General features: G+C 47.3%; 1 protein-coding gene across 4 annotated transcripts in view; it reads right to left on the reverse strand.

The window, feature by feature from the left end:
• Window positions 1-2405: 2405 nt before the first annotated feature.
• Window positions 2406-14564, reverse strand: part of Sobp (sine oculis binding protein homolog) — a 179142-nt gene continuing 166983 nt past the window's right edge. For all 4 annotated transcript variants that reach the window (NM_001104640.2, XM_087597559.1, XM_087597558.1 and 1 more), the window contains 1 exon segment: window positions 2406-4323. The gene's annotated coding sequence lies outside the window, so the exon portion shown is untranslated.

The raw sequence follows: 14564 nt of genomic DNA on the forward strand, positions 1-14564 counted from the left end.
TGGGGATGTGGGGCTGGCACGGGAAGGGAGGCTTGAAAGCAGTGGATTGTAAGTGTTTATAAGAATCATGATTTCCTCTAGACTAGCAAACGAGGCCAGTAAGACATGACCCCCATTCTCAGAGAAAGGACACGGAGAGGTGTGTGGCTGACTAGGCAGTGTGCCTGCATGGGGATGACAATCATTGTGCTGGGAGGAAGAAAAGCTGCTCTGAGCCGAGACTGTGGGAGTTAGGAGAGCCACTGGGGACAGAGGCACAGGACTTGGGGAGAGAGCAGGGCTACCAAATCAGACACAGGCTGTGGGTAAGGCTGGCCATGGCGAGGGAGTCAGTAGGGCTGGGAGACCACCAAAGCTGGGTCCGTGGCTCTGGCATCTAGGCCTACTTGTAGTTCCTGGGCCTCTATAACCGTGAAGCACCTGTAAGGGAAGGTGGCTTTCAAATCTGTCACTCTAGCGCCCAGAAATCCAGTGATACAACTCTAGAAAACATCCAGGCAGAGTCTCGGTGAGACCAAGAAGTGGTCGGTCCTGTTCACAGCCCTGTCCTGTGAGGGGTGAGGAGCCTCAGGGACAGAGACTGCAAGCTTCATTTTTCTCTAGTCTACCCCGGGCAGCAGACAGGTGAGGGATTTGACAACTTGAAAATACGGCCTGGTGCACTTCTCAGAATAGAATGTCCCCAGTTCTGCCCCCACCCCAGGAAGAAGCCACAGACAATACCTTCCAACACTCACCCCATGGTCTGAGCTACAAGAGTGTCTCTCAACCTTCCTAATGCTGCAACCCTTTAATACAGTTCCTCATGTTATGGTGGCCCCGACCATAAAATTTATTTTCATTGCTGCTTCATAACTGTAACTTGCAACTGTTATGAACTGTAATGTGATGTCTGATATTTCCGATGGTCTTAGATGACCCCTGTAAAAGGGTGGTTCTGTCTGCAAAGGGGTCCTGACCCACAGGGTGAGAAACACCCATCTGAAACAAAGGCCATGTCCAGATGCTATCGCGTCACTGCTTCAGGTTTTGTTTTCTATGACAGTGCCTCTCTACACTGCCCTGACTGTCCTGGAACTCACAATGTGGACCAGGATGGCCTCTTGAATCCTCTGCTGGGATTAAAGTCATGTTCCACGACAGCTAGCTCACCATTGCCAATTTAAAGGGAATCAAAGTGACCCCTCTGAGGATGTCAGCCACTTCTCCCAGTCCAGACCCAGTCCAGACCCAGGTCTATCAAGCCTTACAATTTACCAGTTGTGTGACTGGGGTGGTAACCAAACCACTGAGCTTCTCCTCAGTGCTAACAGGGAAAGAGGCTTCTCCTCACCTGCTTGCTATGGAGAGGAAGAGAGGCCATTGTCTGTGTGTTTGATACGGGCTGGTTCTTGCTTCCACAACTGTTCTGTTTCTCTTTGTGTGTGGTTTTGACGGTTCAAGAGAAGGATACGTTCAGAGAACACCAGGATCAGGAGGGAGGGAGGAGAAAGAGACAGTGGCTGATGAGATGCCACAAACTCTTTCCCGGTGGGCACAAAGGTGTCTTTTGTTTCCAGCTGGGCCAAAATGTTTGCTCGACAATTTTGGGTAACAGACAAAAGCAACCCAGACAGCCACAGAAGGTGCCCCAGGTCTGACATGTCTATGTCCTCACTAGGTCTGCCACCAGGAACTTTACACGGAGTCACTGAAATCTTCACCTGGAAGCCTGCAAGAGTTCTCCATGCTCCAGAAGAGAAAGAAACCAGGCTTCTGGAGTCCACAAGCCGGCTGCTTAGAGCATGGGTTCACGGTGCCTAATGTTTTAATGAGCGAGCGTTTGTTTTTTGACAAGCTAAATCAGCTAGTTGTGGGATCGTGGACACCCCCATTTGCTTTGCTAAGTTTGAGGTTTGCTTTCTTTTCACACATAGAACCCGAGGATGGGACTTGATTTTCATTGGGTAAGAACCACAGTTGATGCACGTTTTACCTTAGGAATCTTCTGGTGTTTTCAGGTGACCCCACTCCATCAGAACAAAGCTGCAGCCAAAGCCGCAGTGGGCCCTGGAGCAAAAGGGGTGAGGTGGGGTCAAGTGTGAGGAGATGGTGGTGGAGTGGAACCCAAGGCAAGTGCTTACTTTTAGCTACTTGACTCTCAGACCCGAGATCTAAGGTCTCGGAGCTGACAAGGCCAGCAGAATTTGCAAGCCCCAGAGCCCGCTTGTGCACACTTGTCTCTGGTCAGAATTGGGGTAGCTGACCCGGAAATGGCAGTTTGGGCCGGGCGGCCCCGTACCTCATGACCTTTAAAAAGTGTCTCCAGGGACTGAGGAATAAGCACTTTCTACAACAAGGCAAATAACAACAATGATCTAAGAAAGAGAAAAGCCAAAGAAAAAAAGCACATGTAAGTGCGCTGCTAACGTTTCTTAGAGATTTATTTGTCTGATGATTCTGACACGGCAGGAAAAGGAGTGCCCAGAGGGGCGGCAACTTCCTGTAGGGGCGTGGCTTGGTGGTGGGCTGTAAGCTGGTTTAGTTTGTCGTTGGAAGTTTTTTTTTTTTTTTTCTTTTTTTCTTTTTCGTTCCCTTTTATAAATCTCTCCCTGGGCTTATGAGCAACCCCTCCCTCCCGCCTCCCTTCCCTTGCCCCCCATTTTATGTTTAAAAAGCGAGCTTGCTCGCCAGGTGTGTCCCCCCCACCCCCAAGCTCTCACGGCTCTAATAAATAAGGAGCGCCTGCAAAACAGTAGCTTGACTCGACTGTACAAAGGCGTATATAGAAATACAGTATGTACACGCATCCGCGGCCCCAGTGCAGCCGCGAAGCTGAGACGACACCAGCCCCTCCTGCCCTCCTGCCTTCTGTCACCCTCCTGCTGAGGCTCGGGGACCTGGAGGGGCGGGGCACCTGGACCCCTCCAGAGGGAACAATTGCTTTTATTTGAGTTAGTAAACAGATACACTGAATCACAAGGTGATTTGACTTGATTTTTTTTTTAAAGTTTTCTTCTCTTTTTTGGGGATTTTTTTTCTTTTCTTTTCTTTTCTTTTTTTTTTTTTCGTACTCATCAGACTGGGGCACTCCACGACAGTCTCTGCAACTCAGTGCCAGTACACATGTTCTAGAGGACTTCTGGACTCGCAGCTACAACTGTACAAGTGCACACAAGTAAATCTACCCTGTTATCCTCCACCCACTGATTGAGGATCGAATTGCACATTTCTCTTAACCATGACAGGAGAAAGCAAACAGTGAAACAGAATCCAGCGATCTTTCTCACTTTCTCTCTTGTTTGCATCGGTTCGTCCATACCATTCTAATTATCATGAAAGGACTCTGCGCAGAGAGAGATTGTCTCGCTGACTTCCTGGACCACGGAAAACCATCAGGGTTGAAATTTCATCCGAGTCTTTCCTGACGCCCAGCAAATATTCCCCCCTCAGATTATATTACACCTTGAGGGCATTTTGGTCTTCAGTTCAACACTCTTGCTCTGTTCCCAAATGGGGCGCTATTTAGGGGCATTTCAAGAGAAAGCTGAGAAGAATAAACATTTACCGAGTTCTCTTGGCATTCGGTCTCTGTTAAAACCACAGTATAAACTATCCATGCTGCTTCCTACATCTGGCAGATCGAAAATTAAAAGCCATAAAAGTGTAACACTGAAAATATGGCATCAAAAAGGATAAAGGTGGCCTTTGTAAAAAATAACATGAAAAGTAGAGTAGCCGATAAAATATTCTACCTCTTCATTTAAAAGTGCATCGTGGGCTGGGCAGAGATGAGTCTGAGGCATTGAGAACTCCAGCACCATCCCGTCTCCCCACCAAAAAACGTGAACAGTTCCGTTCCTAAACTGTAAAAGCAACTCACAATTCTTATCGTAGCAGCAAACCACAGCAGTTCTTAAAAAGATTTTTATAAAAGGTTCTTATTTTCCAGTCCCTGTCATCCTCCAGCCTCATCCGTAGAGCCTTGACGATGGGGGCAAGAATACCTACATTGGTCCTTGTGGCGGGTTGGTGTTTTGTTTTGCTTTTTGTTGTTGTTTTTAAACCAGCGATATCCCTAAGTTCTTCTGGGGAGAATTGAGATGAAGTAGGCAGGAATGCTGGGCCCAGGCTTGATGGGTCCAAGACCTGCTGGCTTCTCCGGCCTTGAGGCCACCAGGGAGGGCTGCTTCCTCCAAGATGTTTAATGACGGGAAGCTGTGTTATTTGCTTGAGTTTTAGCCAGAGCGAGGTGGTGAGCTGAGCAGCTGGTGTCATTGGATGGCATGACTTGGTTTGCTCCACGCCCTCTCTCCATGCAATGTACCCTGGGAGCGAGTGTTCCTGGGAAAAGATGAGAAGGAACCATGAGAACGCGCCGGACCAAGTCTCTCCCCGATCCGCCCACCTCCTCCCACCCCGTCTAGCTGCAGAGAACCAGTCAGAAGTGAGAGAGCTGCAGCTCTGGTGCCAGCTCGCTCTAAGATGAGTCCCAGTATGGGCTCCGCGGTGTGATTTCAGAGAGCTTCATTCAGTCTGCTCGGGATCAGCCCTGCCAGCTTTGTGCGAGGAACTGAAGCTCCAGCCCTCTCTGGAAAACCAGAATGGGCGCGATGGACCACGCCCTCCCCAAAGACCACAGTGCCCTTTGCAACCAGCAACACTCAGCCTCCACAGGACTACATGATTAACCAGGATGAGGTCTTTTGAGTCACCCAGGGTCACTCCGAAGCCATGCAAGGTCCTAGAGAGACCCAGGTCTCCAGACCCCATAGCTGCCCTTCGCATATGAACTCTGGAGTCTGAGGTCTCAGAGACTCACTATTATTACTTGTCAAAGGCAAGCCACGGACAGCTCTTCACATCCAAAGAACGCAAGAGCACAAGGTGGCCGGACAACAAACCACCCATGCGTGATGGACTTGGGCCGGGGGTTCAAACCGAACTTTCAAACTATTTCCTGGGGATGCTATCTCCACGTTCCCCACACACTTGAGGCTCCACCTTTATCCTTACGGGTGTCTGTTGTTTGTTACCAGGCCTCTTGAAGAGTCAAGCATTGCCGAGAAACAGCTAGTTAGAGGTCTCCTCTGCAAACGGTGACATCCCGGGGGCTCTGGCCTGGGTCATCTAACTCTCTTCTCTGCATTAGCTGATCTGCTGGTCATCAGTGTTCAACTCAATTTTGTGCAATGAACGAGTTAAGCAGCTGTCTTCCACTACGTCCCCAAGGAGTCCCTCCGCCAATAAATGTGGTTATGAGAAACAAGAAAGGGTGAAACTCGGCAAAGGAGAAATGGTAAAACACAAGACTCACAAACATCTTTACAACAACCCTTGAGATTATTCTTGGAATAAGGAGCAAATAATTTCCGAGAGATGATACAATTTAGCAGTCAAAGGGAACCCTAGAGATAAAATGTGGCAATTTCACTTTATAGGAGAACTGGGGGCCATGGAGCCCTGGTAACTGGCTCAGGGTTTTAGCCGAACAAGGAGGAGGTCAGCCACTTATCGGGAGGACTCCACCAAAGCTCATGCTGTCCAAACCCTGGTGCTAATGACAACGATAATAACAGCAGCCAAAACCAAGGTTTGAAATTCTCAGTGTGCATGGGAGGAAATGCCTGAGTTCCCCAAATCACATTAAATCGCCAGAGCCGTGTGCAGCTAATATGTATATTAAATAATCAAAGTGTAAATGCAAAAGACCGCAAATATGCAACGGGGCGGGGCTTACGACAGGGGCGGGGCTACGAGGGCAAGGAAATCTCTACATCTGGCACCCGCAAGTTTGAATATGCGGAGTTTGCATCGCCTAGCCCCCCTTTCTGTCTGGAGGATGAGACCCCAAACAAAATCATAAAGAAATGGAGGCACATTGGAGGCCTCAGGAAGTTGCGAAAGAGTTAGGCAATGAAAAGTGGGTTAGAAGACACTGGGTCACTTTTTCTGGGGACACTGCTGTGGAGGCGGGGAAATACCCCCAACTCTGGGCCTGGGACCAAGAGTGACCACATATTGGAATTAGGCGGCACGCACACGTGTCTCTGTGTGTGTGTGTGTGTGTGTACACGCGTGCGTGCGTGTGTGTACGTGTGCGCGCGTGTTTGTGCGTGCGTGCACATGAGTGTGTGTGTGTGAGTGTGTGTGTGTGTGTGTGCACGCACGCGAGCACAGGGGTTTTTAACATTTCCTTCCAGTAACCGGGAGGCATCAAGATTTTTGTTTCGGCTGTTTGTTCTATGATGCATATAGCATTTTCCTTTAATGCAATCACAACCCAGAAAGTAAAAGGAAAAAAAAAGAAAGAAAGAAAAGAAGGAATATCTCTCAAATAAGTGTCTTTGTATTCAAATCACCTTTGGACAAAGACCAAGTGTGCCCAGCCCCAGCCTATGGAGAGAAAATGTCTAGGCTTTCATAAGAGACTGGGAACTCGGGCTCATAATGAGAGCCATTCTGGAACCTTAAGTACAGCATTTGCCATCCCAAACACTATAATAATCATTATTATTCTCTGGTATCTATTATTGTCTGGTAAATAATATGTGTTTTCCCCCCAAGTTCCAAAGGGTGCAGCTGCATGGAGTTCTATTTTTTGCAGCCCAGGCCTGCTGCTCTGCTCACACGCCGCTTATTTTAAGAGCACGCAGAGGAGACTGTGCGTGTCCTTTCCTCTCCTCTCTTGGCACACTTGTGCACCTGGGACATCCCCAGAGGCCAGAGGGTGGCAGTCTCTTTCTGCTGGCAACTTTTGAAGTGGGGGTGGCATTGCTGGTTCAAGGCAGAGGCCCCTTGTTGGCAGCATGGGCTACAAGCCTGGTGTTATGACAAGAGGGCAAGCATGGGTTCCATTCTCCCAGTTTTCAATGGTAAGTAACATACAGAGGCCTCTAAAACAGGGGAGATGGAGTCTTGGGGATTCGGAAAGCGATCCTGTCAGAGGCTAAGGAGATTTGTGACACAGCAAATTCCTATGGGCAACCTGTCCCCGCTGTCTAAATGAATACACAATGACCAATTATGTACATAGAGGAGAAGCTACAGGAAACGGGAGAGTAGTCTGGTATGCCCACTCAAACTATCTCTGTGTTCTTGTACATGTTTCTCACTAGCCCTTGCCCAGGGCTTGATGAGGGAGCCTGGGTGTTGCTCTCTACTATCCTTAACTCCCTCAGGTTCATGGGGGACTGTTGACAAAGGTCAGTACCAAGCATGTAGTCTTGCAACTAGATGTTAATCTGTTGTCACTGCACAAGGAAGGTGCCCTTTCTGGATCATCAAGTCCAGAGCTTTAGGATCACTTTTGCTCTGGACATGGCTAGACACATACAGACATGTGCACTCGCACACCTGTGGCAGAGGTTTCTACAGTGCCTCTGAAAGCAAAGGATTCTGGGAAAGCGCTCATACTTGTACCTCAGACTTTAGGTTTTCTTTGAATGACGGGTTTGTCTGAAAGCAGGATAACTCATCCATGTTCCTCGTACTGTTTCCCATGTACAAAGCCTAGTGCCACCATGCATGGTCTCTACGACCAGCTGTCTTCAGATACCAGATAGGCCTTCCCTTCTAACCAGAAGAATGATACAGACTCTTATGGGATGACAATTGCACACTAAAAGGGCGGAGAGATCCTCTGTCTACCTGGCAAGTTCACAGAGGAAGCTTTTCTGAAAAAGTGATTTAATTGCCCATAAAACTTTCCAAAGGGTTAAGAGCAAAACAGAGCCGTGGCACTCTTTTTTTCTTTTTCTTTTTTTTTTTTTTTTTTTTTTTTTTTGAGCTGGGGACCGAACCCAGGGCTTTGCGCTTCCTAGGTAAGCGCTCTACCACTGAGCTAAATCCCCAGCCCGAGCCGTGGCACTCTTAAGTCCTTTGAATGCTAATGCCCCCCCCAACCATTGTCACATTTACCTCTCTGACTTAAAACCTAAGATGCATGTTGCTGCGTTTTAGAAAGTTCCCAGACAACCATTCCCAGAAGTGTGGACCCGGAAAAATAAAAGCTCTCATTTTAAACCCAACCGCGCCAAGCTAGCCTTTCTGCGATGTGAGACACATGCTTTGCCCAGAAGCATGTTAATTTAGTCTGTTATCCAAACTTTTTACTCTTATTAACTTTCTTAAATACCTCACAATTTGCATAATCAAAACCTAGGAGGCGTGCCCTACTCATTCATAAGGCAAGCCTCCTGTTGTCCGCCATATTTGTTCCCAGGTGTCTAAAACCCCACGACATGAACTGTGATAGGCAGGAAATGCCCACTGCCAAGGCACCTTGCCTTTGTCCAATTATTCTGGCCCTCTCTGAGATCCACTCGCTTGAACGCGGCTGCCCATCACTTATCAGAGTTAAATACAGCCATTACGTGCTGGCAGAGGCTTCGGTGTTTATCTGGGACAATAACGAGTCCCCGAGGACAGACCGCTCTCAGGTAGCAGTGGCTATTCTGGGACACTCGCAAGGGTAAAGCCCTGTGGTCAATGAACAGAGCAGCCTGCAGCAGCTGATAAACTCTGAGCTGGATGCCAGGTAGGGGTCCTTTACCTAGCTCATGCCAGGCAGGGCTACCCAGCCTGGGCGGATCACCTCCCATGTCAGCCGTTGCTGTGTGAAGATTTTTAAAATGGCTTTTTTCCAGGATGAACATTTTTAACCTTTGAAATGGATCCCATCTCTCTTCTTATATCTCACCGAGTGGGGATAACTGAAGAACAGCCCTTCTCCTAGAGGACTGGAATTGGAGAGGAGGCTGTGTAGGGAATACAAGGGTATACAGCGCTTCTGTATTACAACCCCACCACTCACGCTGGGCTTTGGATAAGCCCATGTATATTTACCTACCTATCTATCTACCTATCCATTTATTCATCCATCTTTCTATCTATCCATCCATCCATTCATCCATCCATCTACCCACCCGTCCATCTGTCTGTTCATCCGTCTGTCCATCCATCCATCCACCCATTTACCCACCCGTCCATCTGTCTGTCTGTCCGTCTGTCCATCCATTCATCCATCCACCCACCCACCCACCCATCCATGCATTCATCCATCCATCCACCCACCCACCTGTCTGTCTGTCTGTCCATCCATTCATCCATCCACCCACCCACCCACCCATCCATGCATTCATCCATCCATCCACCCACCCACCTGTCTGTCCGTAGTCTGTCCATCCGTCCATCCACCCACCCACCCACCCATCTATCCATCCATCCATCGATCCACCCATCCATCCATCCATCTGTCCATCCATCCATCCATCCATCTAAGTTGGTTTACTCAGAAAGTCTCACATAGCCCAGGCTGGCCTCAGACTTGCTTCGTAGTTTCTTGCCTCCACCTCCTAGATTACAGGCGTTAACACCACACCAAGTTGAAAACAATTGTATTTTGGGCTCATTTCATTTAGGCACCCATTTCAATCAGAAACAAAGCTAACAACACATCCTGTATTAGACAATGCCACAGACAAAACAATTTGCTTGAGGTTACCACCTTCCAGAACCCTACAGTCCACAAGCCACACCCGCACGCAGGGAGAGCTGCCTTCCATTCCTGTTCATTTCCTTGCTTCCTCACCTTGACCAATGAGCAGGTGCATTATAGCATCTGTGCCCTTAGGAGTCCTAGAGATGGGCACCATTTAACTCCTTTGATTTAGCCAAGAAATGTTCTCTGATAAGAAAAAAAAAGCATGTCTTCGGGACTAGAGAAATGGCTCAGTGGTTAAGAGCACTGGCTGCTCTTCCAGAGGACCCAGGTTCAACTCCCAACACCTATACGGCAGCTCACAACTATTTGTGACTCCAGTTTTAGGGAGTTGTATGCCCTATGCACATGAATTTAAATATTTTTTTTTGTTTTTTTTTAAAGATTTATTTATTTATTATATATAAGTACACTGTAGCTGTCTTCAGATACACCAGAAGAGGGCATCAGATCTCTTTACAGATGGTTGTGAGCCACCATGTGGTTGCTGGGAATTGAACTCATGACCTCTGGAAGAGCAGTCGGGTGCTCTTAACCACTGAGCCATCTCTCCAGCCCTAAATATTTTTTAAAGGCTGGAGAGATGGTTCAGTGGTTAAGAGCACTGACTGTTCTTCCAGAGGTCCTGAGTTCAATTCCCGGCAAACACACGGTGGCTCACAACCATCTGTAATGAGATGTGGTGCCCTCTTCTGTGTCTGAAGACAGCGACAGTGTACTCACATATATAAAATAAATACATCTAAAATAACTTTTAGGTGTGTTTTTATTCAAATCCTGGCCAATGCCCACACCTCGCTGATAAACCTTTCTACAGCTCTGGTCCCCACCCCCTCTGTGACAATCGGAGCAGGTGTCCCTGTGTCCCTGCCACAGGTGCTAAATCCAAATGGGCCGAGTGACGACTCTGATCTCTACCTCAGGATCTTGGAAAACCATTGCCAAAAGTGTGCCGGGGATGAAAAAAAATCCAGATGTCACTGTGTAAAAATTGAGTTTGCTATCTCTTTCTTTTCTGAACATAGGCATTCTAGGTGACAAAGAAGGAGCCCCAAAGGGAAAAAGGTGCCATGTATGACCTGAGGACTCCTGGTAGATTTTAAGACATAAGGAAAGAGCAACTTTTCTCACACATTATGTATTGTTTACGAACAGTAGCAGAGAGAGAGAGAGAGAGAGAGAGAGAGAGAGACAGAGACAGAGACAGAGAGAGACAGACACACACACATGAGAGAGAGAGAGAGGGGGGAGAGAGAGACAGACAGACAGACAGACAGAGAGACAGACAGACAGACAGACAGACAGAGAGACAGAGAGACAGACAGACACACAGAGAGAGACAGAGAGAGAGACAGAGAGACAGAGAAACAGAGACACACACACACATGAGAGAGAGAGAGAGACAGAGAGACAGAGAGAGACAGAGAGAGAGAGAGACAAAGAGAAACAGACACACACACACATGAGAGAGGGGGGAAGAGAGAGAGAGAGAGAGAGAGAGAGAGAGAGAGAGAGAGAGAGAGAGAGAGAGACCCATTAGTGAGGACAGCACTATGTAAATGTAAATGTGAAAACAGGAAACTGGATTCCCCTCAAATCAGCGAGGCGGGGGCCTGTGGTCAATGGCTGCTTCTTGGCAGCCTTGAGACCCTTGAGTCCAGATGTGTATTTGTGCCTAATTCCTCTCTGAAATAAGCTGTTGGGAGAGAGACTGCTGCTCAGGGGGTGGCAGAATGTGACCCTGGTCCTTGGCGCAGGGTTTGTAACTTAAGCAGCCTTGATCAGATCCAGTGTCCTGGACAGAAAGAGATGAGGACTTAGGTTCTTAAGTGACCTTCAATAGCTACTTCCTGTCTCAGCCTGTACTCCAGGTGGTTGGAGAAATCGGATGGGACTTTTGCCGTGGCCTCTCTAACCTCTGAGCAGAACAACGTGGTACTGTTCTCCAGAGCACACGCAGAGGTAGAAGTTCTGGGCTACAGAGCCACGGGGGCAGTCTTTATAATAAACACGTGCCTGGTGCCAGGAAGCTCACTGGCACTGACAGCTCTATGGATTGGGGTCACTGTTTCCCTTAAATGCATGTCAAGGAAGACAACCTCAGGTACTGTTTACTGTTTACAAGCCTCTGTTTACCGCAAACGTGTCCAGTCTCTTTACCTAGCTAACGGGCTTTAAAAGGGCACACATACAATATTGTTGCCAGTATGAAACATGCAAAACATTGTTACAGAAACTACTTGATGGGTATATGGTTATTAATTGTTACATTTATTTAAGGACAAAAATGCCAGCTGAGAGACGCTGTAAAACTTGCCCAAATCATAACTAAAAAGTTGGAGAGTTGGTTTTCAAATCCAGGCAGGTCTTACTCTAGGCTTGGGATGATGACTGGGCAATTGGCACCTACACTCTACATGTCCCTTTACATGCTCCCTCTCACTGAAATCTCGTCATGTAGCTGACATCACTTCTTCCTTCTCACAAAAAGACCCACTGAGGCTCGAACCAGAAATTTTTTTTCCTCCATAAAACCATGCTATTGGCTTCCGTCACTATCAGGAGTCTCCTTTTGACCACATGTGGAGAGACTACAGGTCTAGAGCTACGGAGGGGGAAATGGATCTAAGAGAATCTCCTGAGCCGCATGACCTGGGAGGATTTGATTGCATTTCTGAGAAAATGTCTGCAGGTGTCTGAGAGCTAACATCCCCATATGCCCTGTTCCAGTAGCCTTTCTTCTGCTCTTCAGACCAAGAATGGAAGTCTAGCATCACTGGGTGTCTGTCCCTGAAGGCTTCCTGGCCTTCATGAGGGAAGTCTTTGTCTAGAATAGACCCGACTTCTGCACAGCCCCCTAGTACTCTTAACTCCCTCACACAAGTGAAGACTGTCAGACAATATCTCACATCACGCCTTACCCAGCTGGCCTCAGGTCATTGCCGCTAGCTGGGGTGGGGTGGGAAGTAGAACTTCTGTTTCCATGGCAACCTAGGGCCCATCATCATGCCCTTCTTGACCAAGGAATGCTGTTGGCTATGAGATTACCTTCTACCCTAAGCCAGGAGGTCACCTTAGGTCTACCTGGGACAGAGAAGGTTCTCCACTGCCCTGCTATGATGTCTTCACTGAAGGCACAGATACGGCAGTCAACGCCTCACACCCACTGCTGGTAATTAGCCTGTCATTGCAAAATCCAAACCAGTCTTCTCTCACTTCTTTCAGTCTATGAACAGTCCCTGAAATAATTTTCCTCAAAGGCAAATCTCATTGTTACTCCTCTGCCCCAGGACATTACCACGTACAGAACCAATCCCTCTACCTCCTGTCCTCCATCTCCGGCTCCTCCTCACTCTCCCAAGCCCTCTGTGGCCCAGTCCTTTGGTCCAAAGGCAACACAGCTTGCTCTGAGATGCACCTGTGCCTTGATATCTGGCTGTCCCCTTAAGGCCTCTGACCCTGCCCAATAGCCCCCATTCCTTCTTGGGCTGAGAAGCTAACTGAACCATATGCTTTAGACAACGCCATTGAGAGCCCCTTCTCATTGAGCTGTTCAATAAGACCTACTCTGTCTATCCCCAGCCAAGCAGTACAATGGTAGGATGTTGGCTCCAGCCTATTCTTCCTGGGATCCCACGTTTCTGTAACATAGTAACTCGCACGTTCAGATGGCACTTCTAATAAAAGGAGCTTTGGCTATTTCTTGCCTCTTAACTCTCCCAAAATAAAGACCCTAACCCAAAAATCTCCAACCCCCCCGTTTTCTTTATTTCTCTATCTATAAATAGAATAACCACAATAAAAACTAGATATTACCAGTGGCAAATGGTTGTTTTATTCTGTGGAGAAATGAAGATTATCTATGAACAATCAATTAACAAAAAGAACTGTCTCCATCCCTCTGTTTTTGGACATAACTAAGGGTTTATTAGGCTTTATGGATTGTAGAATATAAGTTAAGTACAAATTAAGGATTTATAAGTACCAAATAAAGGATTTTAAAATGTCTTAACTCCTGGGGGCTGGAGATGTTGTTCCACTGGTAAATGCTTGCCTAGCATGCGAGAAGGCCTAAGTTTGATCCTTAACACCATATAATCTAGACATGATGTTACAGTTACCTAATCCCAGAACTTGAGGGCAGGTAAGCAGGAGGATGACAAGTTTAAAGTCACCCTCAGCTACAAAGAAAGTTTGAGGCCATCCTGGAATCCATAAGATTCTGTCTCGGAAAAAAGTTATTTCTGTACAGAAGAGAACACACACATGTACACAAATGTACCCAGCCGAGACCAACAGCAGTGTGTGTGCTCACGGGGAAGGAACACTCAAAACCAGGACAAGACCATGAACCGGTAGCCCTGGTCTTCATGTACAGGGCCATACGGTTTTTCTACTCAAAATTTTCATAGTTTTTCAATCATCTTCTGACAACCACATTGCTCGAACCTTGGAGGATGTGAAAATAGCCATTAAGTCCCACGTTTATGATGTCATCATATCAAATGGGAGAAATGGAGGGACCTGGGTATATTTTTGGTTTGGCAATCTCTAGAACAATTTTTTCTCTCTCGAACATTTGGGGTTTGGCTAAAACCAAACCTTATTTTGCCAAGCACTTTGGCTTTAATTTTTAAACCCATGTGTACTTTAAAAGAAATTCTATCTATATGTTTCTGACTCATTTACACTTAGCTCATGAAAACCCTATTTGGTACGCGCTAATAGATGTCCGGGCAGGTTTATGAGCCTTCTTAAGCCTTCTTTTCCCTCCATCCTTACCAGAAGGTTGTATTTTGCTGGCCATAAAAGAGTGTAAGCCCCAGAGGCATGTGAGCAGTCTATGATTTATGACCTCTGAAGCTTAAGTGGATTGTGAGTTTGGAAGGTACTCTCCCCTTGTCTTTTTCGAAAGTGCCCAAACAGGCTCCTGCTGACAGAGACCACTAAGTTTCACCTTCCAACTTGACTGTGACTGGAGGCAAAGTAACAAATCCATTCTATCCACCAACGAGTTGCCCCTGAGACATTTTGGAGAAAGATTCTGATGCTTCCGGCTCAGACGCACACAGATTGAGATCTG

This window comes from Rattus norvegicus, chromosome 20 (genome assembly GCF_021556685.1).
Source record: "Rattus norvegicus strain SHRSP/BbbUtx chromosome 20, alternate assembly SHRSP_T2T, whole genome shotgun sequence".
NCBI classification, from domain to species: Eukaryota; Metazoa; Chordata; class Mammalia; order Rodentia; family Muridae; genus Rattus; species Rattus norvegicus.